Genomic DNA, 13,152 nt, shown 5'->3' on the forward strand with positions numbered 1-13,152 from the left:
CACATTTGGCTGAAATGTGAATGAACTTTCTCTCCTCAAATCTTGTCAGTGCAGTGACTGGGTAGCACACCACAGGTGGAGGGGGCCCTGATTTGGTAACACTGTCACCTGCGAGTTTGTCTAGGATGCTGCCCTTGCCTGGGGGACCAGGGATCCAGAGGATCCACGGGATTTGCAATTTGGCTTCCAGGAGGTGGAGCAGTGACAGACTAACTTCCTCCAGAAACTCTTAACAAAACTCCTTCCCTCTCTTCCCAACCCTCTCCCTAATCTTTCCAAGACCCCTCCCTAACCGCGGGAATGCTTCCACCTCCTTTCTTTTGCTCATATGAATTCATTTGTGAAAAAAAAAAAAAAAGATAATGTGCTGTTCAAAAAAATTCCAGTCGACGCTGGTTCCTGGAGGGCAAGTTCCCGTTGGATGTTCTGAGGAGGAAAAGGAGAGGGAGGTGCTGAGGCCTCTATGGAGAGGCCTGCCCTGCCCAGCGGGGCTTCCTGCCCACGGGAACTTACTGCCCCTTGTCCCACTCACCATTCCTGCTTTTTCTCCTCTGAAAGTCCTTTAGCCCCTGAGCCCCGTAAAAGAGAGATTTGAGATGAAAAAGTCGACTCTGATGTTAATGAAACTATTTCCTTCCACCAAGTTCCACGTCCCAAATTGTGAAAGGAGCAGGGAGCAGCCCGACGTTAGATCCAGAGGCGGACAGCAGTGGCGTGGGAGGTGGTTGGACCTGTAGGAGGTGGAGCCTGCTGGGACGCCCTTATGTCACTGGAGGCCTCAGGAAATCCTGGGAGACCCTGGAGAGGTTTGTTATAAAAGGGGTAGCCTGTCCCCTTCCATGGCTTCTCGGCTCCCTGCCTGCCTACTACACCATTTCTGCCACCATGTAGCCAAAACTGAGAGCTAAATAAACCTTTTTTCTTTATGTAGGTAGCTCGGGTATCTCACTGTAGTGTTGAAAAACTGATACCAGTTTATACCTAAAAGAGGAATTACCTGATCTTACGAAATGTACATTTTTAATTTTATTAGATATTTTCCAATTATTCTACCAGCTGATTAACAATTTATACTTTATTAGTGTAAATTACTTCATATCCACACCAATAGTTGGTATAGTCAGATTCTGAATTTTTACCAGTCTGAAGGATGCAGAATATTTCACTGTGGTTTTAGTATTCATTTCCCTGATTACTATTAAATTTTATGTTTTGCTTTTTTTTTTTTTTTTTTCTTTTAGTGAATTGTCTGTCTTTCCTATCAGGTTATTTCTTTTTAGTATTGTGGATATTTTATATAATCTGCTACAAATATTTGTTAGTAAAATGCATTGCACATGCCTTCTCGGAGCCAATGACTTATTATTCTTTAATTTTGTCTTTCCATGCATAGGCTTTAAAAGTGATATCAGTGAAGTTATCGACCTTATTCTTGTTATTTTATGCTTTTCATGACCTGTAAGAAATCTTTCTATGACCTGAGGTGATAAACATCGACTTCTAAAAACTGGAAGTTTTTCCTTTCTTTTCCATTTCTCTTTCTTTTTTCTTTTTCTTGGCAATACTGGGGATTGAACCCACAAACACTTAACCACCGAGTCACATCCCTAATTTTTTGTTTTACATTAATATCTTCTTTTGAGACAGGGTCTTGTAAAATTGTCCATGCTGGACTCCAACCTTTGAACCTCCTGCCTCAGCCTCCTGAGTCGCTGGGGTTACGGGTGCTACCACGCCCAACTTGCCTTTCCTTTTGAGAACTTTAATCCACCCTGGAATTGATTTTTGCTTATAAAATGGAGATTCAAACTCATTTTTAACTAAATGAATAACCAGTTGTGGGGCACCACTCTTTCCCCACTGACCTTGCACACCTCTCTGATAGTGGCCAGTGTCCACACAGGCATGAGTATTTTTCCGTACTTCCCACTCTAAACCTTTCATCTCTTTGTCTAAGACATCACCAACACCAGTCTCAACTCTTAGTGTAAGGAAAATAAATGTTCTAGCCGCAGCTGTGCACTCCCGCTGAACTGCCGCCTGCTCGCTCCTCTCAGTTGCAGCTCCCCAATAGCTCCCAGAAAAATGCACCAGGGACACAGGCCTCACGCAAGAGACTTTACTATGCGGACCACTAACGCATCTGCTCCAGGGTGAAAGGAAAGGAAAAAAAGGGGAGATGGCGTGCACGCTTCTGCCAGATATTAGAATCTCGGGGGCTGGAAGGAACCGGCAGCGGACTTGCAAGCTGACTGATGAACCAATAGCTAGCTAGCATGTTAGGACGTAATGTGGGGAGCAGGAAAATGGCTGCGGAAGCCAGAAATTACTGTAAGTAAGAGGCGGGCAGAGCACAGATTGACAAGTGGTTGGGAGGTGGAGTATTGGCTTTATATTACACTTAGACTACTCTAATAGTAGTTATACCCGTAGAGTGATCCCAAACCTACTTATTCTTGGCTCTTTGCCTTTCTACAGAAATGTAAAGTCAACTTTTCAAGATCCAAGAAATCTGAGTGCAGTGTCACAGACCTACAATCCCAGTGACTTGGGAGGTTGAAGCAGGAGGATTGTACATTCAAGGCCAGCCTGGGCAACTTAGCAAGACACTCGGCAAGTTAGCAAGACTTGTCTCAAAATTAAAAAATAAAATAAAATAGAAAGGAATGGGGATGTGGTTCAATGATAAAGTGCCCCTCGGTTTGATCCCCAGTATCAAGAAAAGAAAAAAATAGTCCAGATGGTCTTGTAGATGGACTTGGAGAGGACGGCCTCCTATTTGCCTGGCATGCGTTTTCTCCTCTTTTCACTTTTGCTGTCTGTAAACAGCATCCACAGACTTGTCACAATCTGAAAACCTGTTTTTAGAGGCAAGTTTGGTCTATCAATATTAAGATGGATTTGGAATCATTTCATATCTTCTTCTCTTTCCCTGGCTCATTCTATATTTCTGCCCCCCCCCCACCTTATTTAGATTGATCAAAGGTTTAATTTAGTTGCTTTTCTCGCCCATGTTGGATTTAAATGCACATACTTTAATTCGGTGGTTCTCAAATGGTAGGGCTCAGATTCCCTGGAGAGCTGGTTAAAACAGATTGCTGATCTCCATTGCAGAGTTTCAAATGTAGATTGCTGAGATGGAACCAAGAATTTACATTTCTGAAAAAAAAAAAATTCCTGGTGATGTTGATGCCACTGGTCTCTGACCCCATTTTGAGAAAATTTGTTCTAGTTCTATTCTTCTAGTGGTTAACCTTCAACTTTTTAACATTCACAATGAAAGTATAAAATTAGCAAATATATTTACTTATCTTTCTAAAAATATGAGGACAATACAATATTTTAACTCTAATTTTGTCTATTCTATCTTACATGTTTTTGAGTTCCAGGATCTACCTTGGTTTTTAGGTTCACAAATCAGGTACTATTACTGTTTTTAGATGGAGATTTTCATGTATGTTTAATCCTTGGTCAGTTTTTGTGGGTTTTTGTTGTTGCTGTTGTTTACGCAGTGCTAGGGATCAAAACCAGAGCCTCACACAAGCTAGGGCTCTGCCACTGAGCTACATGCCCTTACTACCCACTTGTTCTTAAACGTCTGAGCTTTCTCCTGGAATTATTCCTTTCCCTTCTATATGTTGTTGTGCATCCTTACAGACGTCCCTTCAGTGGGTAGTAGATACTTGATCTTTTTTGTTAATATTGTTTATTTTGTTGTTTATTGGGTTTCCAATTTGTCTGTTTTGTTTGTTTGTTGCTTTTGGGGGCATAAAAACGTCTCCTTTTTCCACCTACATGTTTCAGTGATAATTCATCTAGACATGTAATTCCACATTGTTTCTTTCAACAGCATTTTGAAGCTAATACACTTCCACTGACCTTTGGCCTCCACTGTTACCTTTGAGGAATCTGCTGTTGATCTTACTGCTGTGCTTAAAAATATCACCTTTTTCCCGTGACTAACAGTTTTTTCCCTTCATTAATGTCTGTATCACTATAATGTGTCAAGATGTTTCTTTTACTTAATCAGTTTGGGTCTCAATTGCTTACGGCCTTGCTTAAGTGCTGAGGCTGGCCTCGACCTTGCAATCCTCCCACCTCACCCTCCTTTGTCACTGGAATTACAGGCATGTGCCATCATGCCCAGCCTGGCTTATAGAATTTTTTATTAGAAGACTGTTCAGTTCCCTCATTCCATCCCCCATGCCACTTAAGTTCTGACATTTCCCCTGTCATCTCATCTCTCTACACCATGTTCTGGAAATGTTTTCAGCTCTAATCCAGTTAATTCTATTTCTAATTCTTTCTTTATTTAACCAGGTCAAATCTATTTCAATCTTTTGATGGTCTGTTGCCTTTTGGTCTTTTAGTTTTATTGATTATATTTCTTCTTAGAAATTCTCTTTAGTACTTTTTAAAAATCTGCCCAAAACTAATCAGTGCCTTATTCTTCCAATAAGAAAAAGATGTTTTGGGTCAGGGGTTTAGTGGCCCACACCTGTGATCCCAGCTATTCAGGAGGTGGGGCAGGAGGACTCCAAGTTCAAAGCCAGCCTGTGTAACTGAGCAAGACCCTGTCTCAACACAAAATGAAAAGGCCTGGGAATGTAGCACAGTGATGGAGCATTGCCTTGCCATGTGTGAGTCTCTGAATTCAAGCCCTAGTACTGAAGAAAAAAGGAAGTGTTTTGTGTTTTACAGTAGTTAAACCACAAGCTGTAGCAGGAAATGCACACCTTCCAACACATCCTGTTCAGCTCTGGTTTTAGGTCAGCTTGCCCCAGTCTTAGGTGATTTGGTAGCTTCAGATTTCAGACCTTTCCTGGTCTCTGATGATTTGGGGTAATTTATCATCTTTAGGACTGCAAGAAACATGCTTCAGTTGGGAGGGGTTTTTTCCTTAATAACAAATGGCTAATCAGGTAACCAAGAAAGGTGCCGCTGAGTGCGGCACCCATGTGAGCAGGGCATGCTGGCTCTCTCCAGTCCTGCTCACGGGCCATGGGGCCATGGAGCTGTGGGCAGGGAGTGGCTTATTTCAGGCCAACAGGGCCCTGGCTTCCTAGGCTTTCATCACCATTCCCAGGAAAGGCTCTGCAGAGTCTTCATACTTAGTTTATAAGCACTTAAAGTGGAATTGGAGTTCTAAGAGGTTCCAAATAGAGAATCAATCTAAGAATTAATCCTGTTGTGGGCATTGGCAAGTAGAACCCACTGCTGCTTGGTGCCTTGATGACAGAATGGGAAGCCCACTGAAGCTTTTAATGTCATTCCACTCGAGATCCTTCCTGCCCTAACACTCTCAGACCCTGCTGGCAGCTTCGCCCATCTCCTGCCCTGTTACCGCCACTTCTCCATTTCTGCTTGATTTGGCTCATGGTTGTTAGATTTAAAATCATGTCAACATTCCACCCAATTATACACTCAGCCCGACCAAGTGCTACCAAGAGAAAATTGGAGGTGAACTGGGACAACTCCAGGAGCTTCTCTGGGAGAAGTGTGCTTACCAAGCCCTGGAAGATGTAACGGTGGGATGCAGAGAGACAGCCTGCATGAGGGCTCAGAAGCAGGACTGGGTCAAAACTCACCTGACTTGAGCACAGAATTTTAGATGGGAACTTCTCCCAGAAGCTAGAAAGCTTTTTTTGTTTGTTTGTTTTGTTTTTTTGAAAGGATGAATGGGATGGTAGGGATGAAAGACTGAGCTGGTTAATTTGGATTTTATCTTGAATGTGAGATCCTGAGAAGTACATGCTTCTGAGCAGGTAGTGATAAGTTGAATGCGATTTGGAAAGACGTCCGTGCAGGGTGGGATGGGTCGGGAAGGGTGTGCTGGTGGTGAGGAAGGGCAGCTGCGGGCAGGAGAGAAAGGGCTTAGGAGGCAGCTACAAGACAGTCAGGAAATAAAACCCTTTGGATTTTGGTGTCTAACTGGGTGCGAAGTTTCCAAACAAGGAAAGAATAAAGATGGTGCTGACGTATACATCTGGGGAGATTCGTCTCACTCTCCTACCCTCCCATTTACTCTTTCCCTGATTCAGCAACAGGGATTGAGTATTTACTTTGTGGCAGGCCCTGTGCAAAGAGCTGGAGATTAAAAATAATAATTTTTTTTAAAGATGATAAAAGAAATGGTATCTGTGCTCAGAAAGTTCTGAGCCTAGTGCAAGAGAAGAGCAGAACAGACAACTATAAAAATGATGTGGCTATGCAAAGACCACGTGGGGCCCTGGCACTGCCCAGCACAGAAGGCCTTTAACCTAGAGTTGTTGCCATCTGCACGGATGCCCCACCCCACACCTGCTCACTCTGCCAAGGTTTTAGAGAGAGGTGGGAGACTGGAAAAGTCCGCAGGGCTGGGCGCCTATGAGAAGGGAAGCCTGCTGCCCTTCCCTGAGCAAGAGGGGCGGTGGTGGGCCTGGTAGTGCCAGGGCACCACAGTGTGATTAGATCTCTAACGTCTCACCTGCCTTCCTCCCTCTCGTCCAGATACTGCTGAGAATCTGTAGGAGCTGGAAAAGATCATGTAGTGTCCTCTCCCTTATTGTAGATGAAGAAACTCCCCTGGCAATGTTTCTTGGTCTTCAGATCTCTCTACCTCCTCTGTCAACAAAACTGTGCGGGGTCAGAAGAAGGCTAAGAAACAAACATAATGTGCAAACGAAGCCACAGACCAGTGTCAAGAGCGGGTAATAACTTAATATGTTTTTCCTTTCAGAATAATTTATATTTTATTACAGAAAATGTTTGTTTTTGTTTTCAGGCCAGATTGGCCTCAAACTTCCAATCCTCGTCCTGATGATCCTCCCTCCAGAGTAGCTGGGATTAGAGGTATGGACCATCGCACCTGGTTGTAGGTGTTAAGAAATTTTTAAAGTTTTTTAAAACTTTTAACAACAACAAAACAGAAAGGAATTTATGACCCCAGGCGGAGTGTACACGTAAAAGCCGAAAAGGGTAGAAGGGCTACCTGCTTCTCAAATTTCCACCTCTAAGGCCAGGTTACACAGCCTTGACCTCTAAATGCAGCTAACCCTGTGCATTCAAACTCTTCCTACAGGAACCAAGCACAAGGACACATGAGGGGCAGGTGAGAGAAAACAGCCGTGAAGGAAGAGACAGGACACAGGAGTGAAGATAAATGTCATTCCTCTTTCCTAATATTGAAATTCGATATTATTTTACAAGGAACGTAGTATCAGTGCATTATCAGAGATTTAGATCAGTGATTTCTAATTTGAGTCAGAAACCCTGGGAAGCATCAAAAGATTGGTCCTCTGTTCCCCAGTGCTGGGACCTGATCCCAGGACAGTTTGGTCCCTCCCCACCCCCAACAGTGTGCAGTGTTTACACACAGGTCCAGCCAAGGGGACAGAGAGGTAGAAATCCAGTTCACACTCAACTCACTGCACCTTGAAACACAGCCAGGTCAACAACCGTCCAGAGAAAAGAGCACCTTCTTTTGTGGTCTGACCAAAGAAGTTTTGTTGCTAATGTGCACACAGTCATGTACATGATAGGGGTGTCTATTTACCTCTTGCCTGCCTGGAGCCTGCAAGAGACTAAGCTGATGTCTTTGGAAACAAGTAAGGTGGCCTTTATCCCTCTGAGGACCATGTCAGCCCAGGCCAAACAAAACAATATTGAATTTTTAAAAACATAGTGGAGCAGAATCCCATCTTTCCCAGTCCTTCCAAGAGTGTCCTTGCTCTCACTTCTACTCAACCTCGTGCTGGAGTAGGGCAAGGAGTGCGGGGCTTCATGACGGCTGCCCCAAAAGATGCATTCTGATTATGTTGTCCTAGAGGCGATGGAGAAAAGGAGAACCCACAGGAAAAGCTCTTTCCCGCTCCTTCAATTGACTAAAAAAAGTATAAATTGTCCCTCTTTGTAAAGGAAATGAGCATTTATAAAGGAATTTCCCATTAGCAGAGGTATCTCTACAGGAAGAAAGCTGTTTTGAGACAACTCTTATCCCTTGACAGACTCACTGGGTGACAGGCCACCTAGATTCATGCACATTTCCTTCCTTCCCTTCCTAGAACTTGCTGCCAGAGTCTTCATAAGACCCAAAGCCCTGCTCCTTTCTGTAGTTTGGAATAAGACATAAGCCTCAGTCACCTGGGCACTTCTTTGAGTCATGTTTTTATGACTCCCGTGCGTAAGTAGGCAATTAAAATTGCTTTTCTCTTGTTAAACTGTCTTGCATCGACTAAACCTACAAGGGTAGAAGAAAACAACTTTTCTTGCCCTAAAAAAAGAAAGGTCTAACAACTGAATTGAAACTAGAATCATTTGTGGATGACATGATTATAGTCATAGAAAATGTAAAATAAAATCACAGTTAGAATTAATAAACTCAGTAAAGTCAATGTATAGGCCAAATTCAATGTATAGGTCAATCATATTTCCATATGTCAATAACAGAAAACAATTTGAAAATGAAAAAAGTATTTTAACCACCACTGATAAGCGCATTAAACACACATACTCAAATATAAATCTAAGAAAAAATGTACTCAATCTCTATGCTGCAAATTGCAAAACATTTCTGAGAGAAATTAAAGACCTAAATGAATAGAAAGATATTCCAACTAAAAGGAAGAATAAAGGGATCTATGTGGTTGTAAGGTATCTGTTAAACCAAAACTCTTGAGAACAAAGGATCTGTGAAATAAAAGGGTTTCCTGACCCTTTGCAGCCACTAATCAGTAAGGACTAGGTCTTAGAACAAATTCCTGCAAATGGCCAGCAGCAAGGTGAAGCAGCAGCTGGCACAGTGTCCCCTGGACCAGAATTAGAGGGCAGGCATGGTTTGTTTACAGCGAACCTCCACTAGTCACAGATAAGAGGGGCAGGATGCCGGGAGGCAAGAGAGGCTCTGGAACAGGAGGGTGGTCCAGAATAAGTACTGTCGCTTCCGGACTGGTCAGGTTAACAGTGTGGAAAGTCTACATATAAACAGGGTGCAGTGGCCCTGGTGGTCAGCCACATGGAATTTAAGTCAAGGTCTCGACAGTCTTTTTGTAGCTTTAGGCCATGGCAATTAACTGACTGACCTGTCCTCGACCCCTTCTCTGCCCTCCATCCTCCAGCCCTTCTAATTTAATTCAGGACATCTCAGAATTTTTTTCTTGTCACAACAGCATTCTACTTGAAGTGATAAAATACCGGTTCTAATTAGATTATCAGATGTCAAGTATGTACATTACAATAGAGTAACCATACAAAGGACAGAATGAAATACTCAATAGTTAAATTAAAATGAAATACTAAGAATTATTCACATAATCCAAAACAGAGGGGAATAAATGAAGAACAGGACAAACAAAAAGAAAAGACATTACAAAACAAAAAATAACCTAAATCCAAAAAGTAAATATAAATCATGTAAACAGGGGTCATAATTTCTTTCTGTGAAGGGCCAGATAGGAAATGTTTTGAATTTGTCAGCCATATGGCCTCTATTGCAATGGTCCTCAAGTCTGCCTTTGTTGCAGAAAAGCAGTCATAGAAAACACATAAACAAATGAGCATGACTGTGTTTTTGTTGTTGTTTTGTTGTGGTACAAGGACTGAACTCAGGGTCTAATGCATACTAGACGATTGCTCTACCACTGAGCTACAACCCCAACTCAATGACCACAGTATTTTTTGTTTTTGTTTTTGTTTTTTTTGCGGTACTGGGAATTGAACTCAGGGCCTTGTGCTTGCGAGGCAAGCACTCTACCAGCTGAGCTTATCTCCCCAGCCCCTTGACCATGTTTTAATAAAACTGTCTTTTACAAAACAGGCAGCTAAATACATTAATTAAAAGCTAGAGATTTTCAGAGATTATTAAAGAGACCAAACTAGGAAGATCAGGAACCACAGACCAGAAAGGCTTACTGCCTATTATAAAATATTTGAGTTCCCTAATCTCAGGGATCCTCTCACACAATGCAGTCTACTGCATATACAGTACTGTTTGGTCCCCTTCACATTGTCTTTTGTAACAGGGTCTCCTTTAACATTGGAAGACTTAACAGAAGCACCCAACCTTTACTCTTTAAGTTGCTTTCCTTCCCAGCTTCCTACAGGCAATCGTTTCGTGCTGAGAAGGGAAGCTGAATGGAAACTGCACACCCACCACCTGCAAGACCTGGGACCGATGGAGCCTGCAAAACCAAAATAGCAACATGCCTCTCAGTTGGAAGGCCCTATGACCTGAAAGAATATACATACATGTATTTCTTGGCTCTCTGCTTTTGTTTGTTTTTTTTTTTTTTTTTTTCTATGTAATCCTAAAGTTGATGTTGGGTTGGGGGAAACAGATATTAAAACTGGTTATCTTCTGATTTGAGTCAAACTGCAAATAAACTCAAGTCTCGATTCACTATCTTTTCTTCCTCTTTTTATTAATTAAAGTCTTGATGCAGCAGGTGATTGGACCTAATCTATTAGGACCCCCAGAGTCAAGCATCTGACCAGGGTCCTGGTAATACTTTGGGAAAGGGAGCATAAGAAACTGGTGTAAAATCTGATACTCCTGTGGGTAATAAAGTTATGACTTGTTGTCATACTACTAGCCTACAAAACTGTGGCAAGCTAACTGAGTAACTTACCAGAGGATGAAATCTTACACCCTTCCATTCATGCAATTGATAAAAGGGTCACCAAGGCAAGAGCCACCTAAATCAGTATGCACCTAAAACAGCAGAGCTTTGAATTATCTGAAAAACATTGAAAAAAAACTGAAAAGAGAATCAATCAGTTCCACAGTTATAGGATGGAGAGTTCAACATTCCTCTCTCAGTAATCAACAGAACAGAAAGTCAATAAGGATACAGAACTGGAAGACATCATCAACCAACTAATCTGATTGATATTTGTAGAATAGTTCAGCCAACACATTCTTCCTGAGGAAGACCACCATCAGAGACCAGATCCAGGGTCATAAAACAAACCTTGACACATTTAAAAGAACTGAAGTCTCATAAAATATGCTCTATGACCACAGTAGAAATTTGAAATCATACGAGAAACCTCAAAACTTAAAAATTATCAAACAATTTCTGGTTTAAGCTCAGTGAGATGGCCCATAGTTTCATAGGTTTTATCTGCAAGACCCTCACCAGGGCCATGGGCAGGGAAAAGTGGAAAAGAAACCATTTTGAAAAACACTGTTCTCCTTTGTTAGAAGGCCTGCCTTCTAAGGGAAGCTGGTTTATCAGTCTTATCTCATTTGGAGGAAGGGCAATTAGCCAACACCAGCCTTTCTAGCCTTCCTGTCTCAGGTAAAGCAAGGAAAAATAAGACTAAGGATCTCCTCTGAAGGTCACAGCCCAGGGACTCAGGGCTGCTAATCAACTGAGATTTAATCATATGATTAGAGAAAACCTCCACTTCCTCATGCCATATCAGCAGGGCTCTAGTACGGAGGGTGACAACTGAGAGAGCTGCAAGGCAGGGACTCTATTTAAGAAGGAGTTCATAGGGCAACCCAAGGACAACAATAAGAAAACAAGGGAATCAGAGGAAGTCTGGAGCACCTAGGGCCTCAGCAAACATTAAACACAGGCCAGCTCCCAGGCAGATTAACAAAAATCCTCATAGTAAAAGCCTAATCATCTTGGTTCTCATCGCCTGATACATCACATCTGACTTTCAACAAAAAATTACAAGGTATGCTAAAAGGTAACAAAAAAATTGGAAGAGATAAAGTAAGCATCAGAACCCAACTCTGATACAACATGGATTTTAGAATTATCAGATAGAGGATTTAAAATAATTATGATCTGGGAATGAGAGAATAATAGGGGATCTTTAGGAAATGTAGAAGGAAATGAGAGGGAGCAGGGTATGAAAAATGGTGGAATGAGACAGGCATCACTACCCTATGTACACGTACAATTTCACAAATGGTATGAATTTACATTGTGTACAACCATAGAAACGAAATGATGTACCCATTTGTGTACAATGAATCAAAATGCAGTCTGTAAAAAATTAAAAGCTAAATTAAAAAAATAATTTAAAAAAATAAGTCTTCCAAATAAATAAATTAAATAATTATGATCATTATGTTTAGCACTTTAAGGGAGAAAGTACATGACATGCAAGAATAAATGAGAAATAAACAGAGATATGGAAACTCAGTGAATCAGAAGCAAATGCTAGAAATTAAAAACATTTTAACAGAAATGAAAAATGCCTTTATGGGATCACTGAAAACATGGGATCTGGCATCTGTCCCCAGCACCACAAACAAACAAAAAAGACAAACTAGAGAAGGAAGAAAAAGAGGGACAGGTTAAAAACAAACAAACAATGAATAAATACAACAAGTGGAAAATAGTTACAAGGATATCAATCCACCTACGTCAAAATGTAAGTGATATGAATACATCAATTAAAAGGCAAATACAATATATGTGAATAAAAACAAACAAGACCAACTATATGCTGTTCTTTAAGACACTCACTTTAAATATAAAGACACAGAAAAAAGAAAAGGGATAGAGAAAGACGTACCATGCTAATACTGATCAAAAGGAAGCTGAGGCTGCTAGATTAATTTCAGACACAGTGGACTGTAGAAGAAGAAAAGTTATCAGGAATAAAAAAGAACATTCCATAAAGATAATAAAGTGGTCATTTCTCCAAGAAAGCATAAGTTCTTAATGTGTACACACCTAACAACAGAGCATCAAAATACATGTGGCAAAAACTGATAAAACTCCAAGGAGAAATAGACAAACTCATCATTATAACTGAAGTTTACTAGTCCCCTATTAGTAACTGGCAGATCCAGCAGGCTGTAGGATATAGCACCATCAATCAACTGGACAGAATTAACATCTACAGAGAACTTCATCCAACATTAAGAAACACATTCTTCTCAAGCTCACATGAAATGTTCACCAATATAGACAACATTCTGGTCATAAAACACATCTCAATAACTTTAAGTGAGCAGAAATCATACAAAGTTGTTTTTAAATGACAGTGGAATTAAATCAGAAATTAATGACAGAGATCTGGAAAGCTGAAAATATTTGGAGATCCTATGATTCTGAATAAAATATGGGTCAAGGAAGACTCAAAAGGAATTTTAAAAGGTTTTGAACTAAATAAACATGAAAAGATTTATCACATTTTGTGGGATACATT

The 13,152-nt window shown here is 41.1% G+C and overlaps 1 long non-coding RNA gene across 1 annotated transcript; it reads left to right on the top strand.

The window, feature by feature from the left end:
- The first annotated feature begins 510 nt into the window (after positions 1 to 510).
- Positions 511 to 10,305, top strand: LOC306666251. Its single transcript, XR_013765254.1, has 3 exons — positions 511 to 806; positions 6,551 to 6,689; positions 10,070 to 10,305. It is a non-coding gene; the product is annotated as an uncharacterized lncRNA (long non-coding RNA).
- The last annotated feature ends 2,847 nt before the right edge of the window (positions 10,306 to 13,152 follow it).

The sequence above is a fragment of the Sciurus vulgaris genome, assembly GCF_902686455.1.
Source record: "Sciurus vulgaris genome assembly, chromosome: 7".
In the NCBI taxonomy this organism is placed as follows: Eukaryota; Metazoa; Chordata; class Mammalia; order Rodentia; family Sciuridae; genus Sciurus; species Sciurus vulgaris.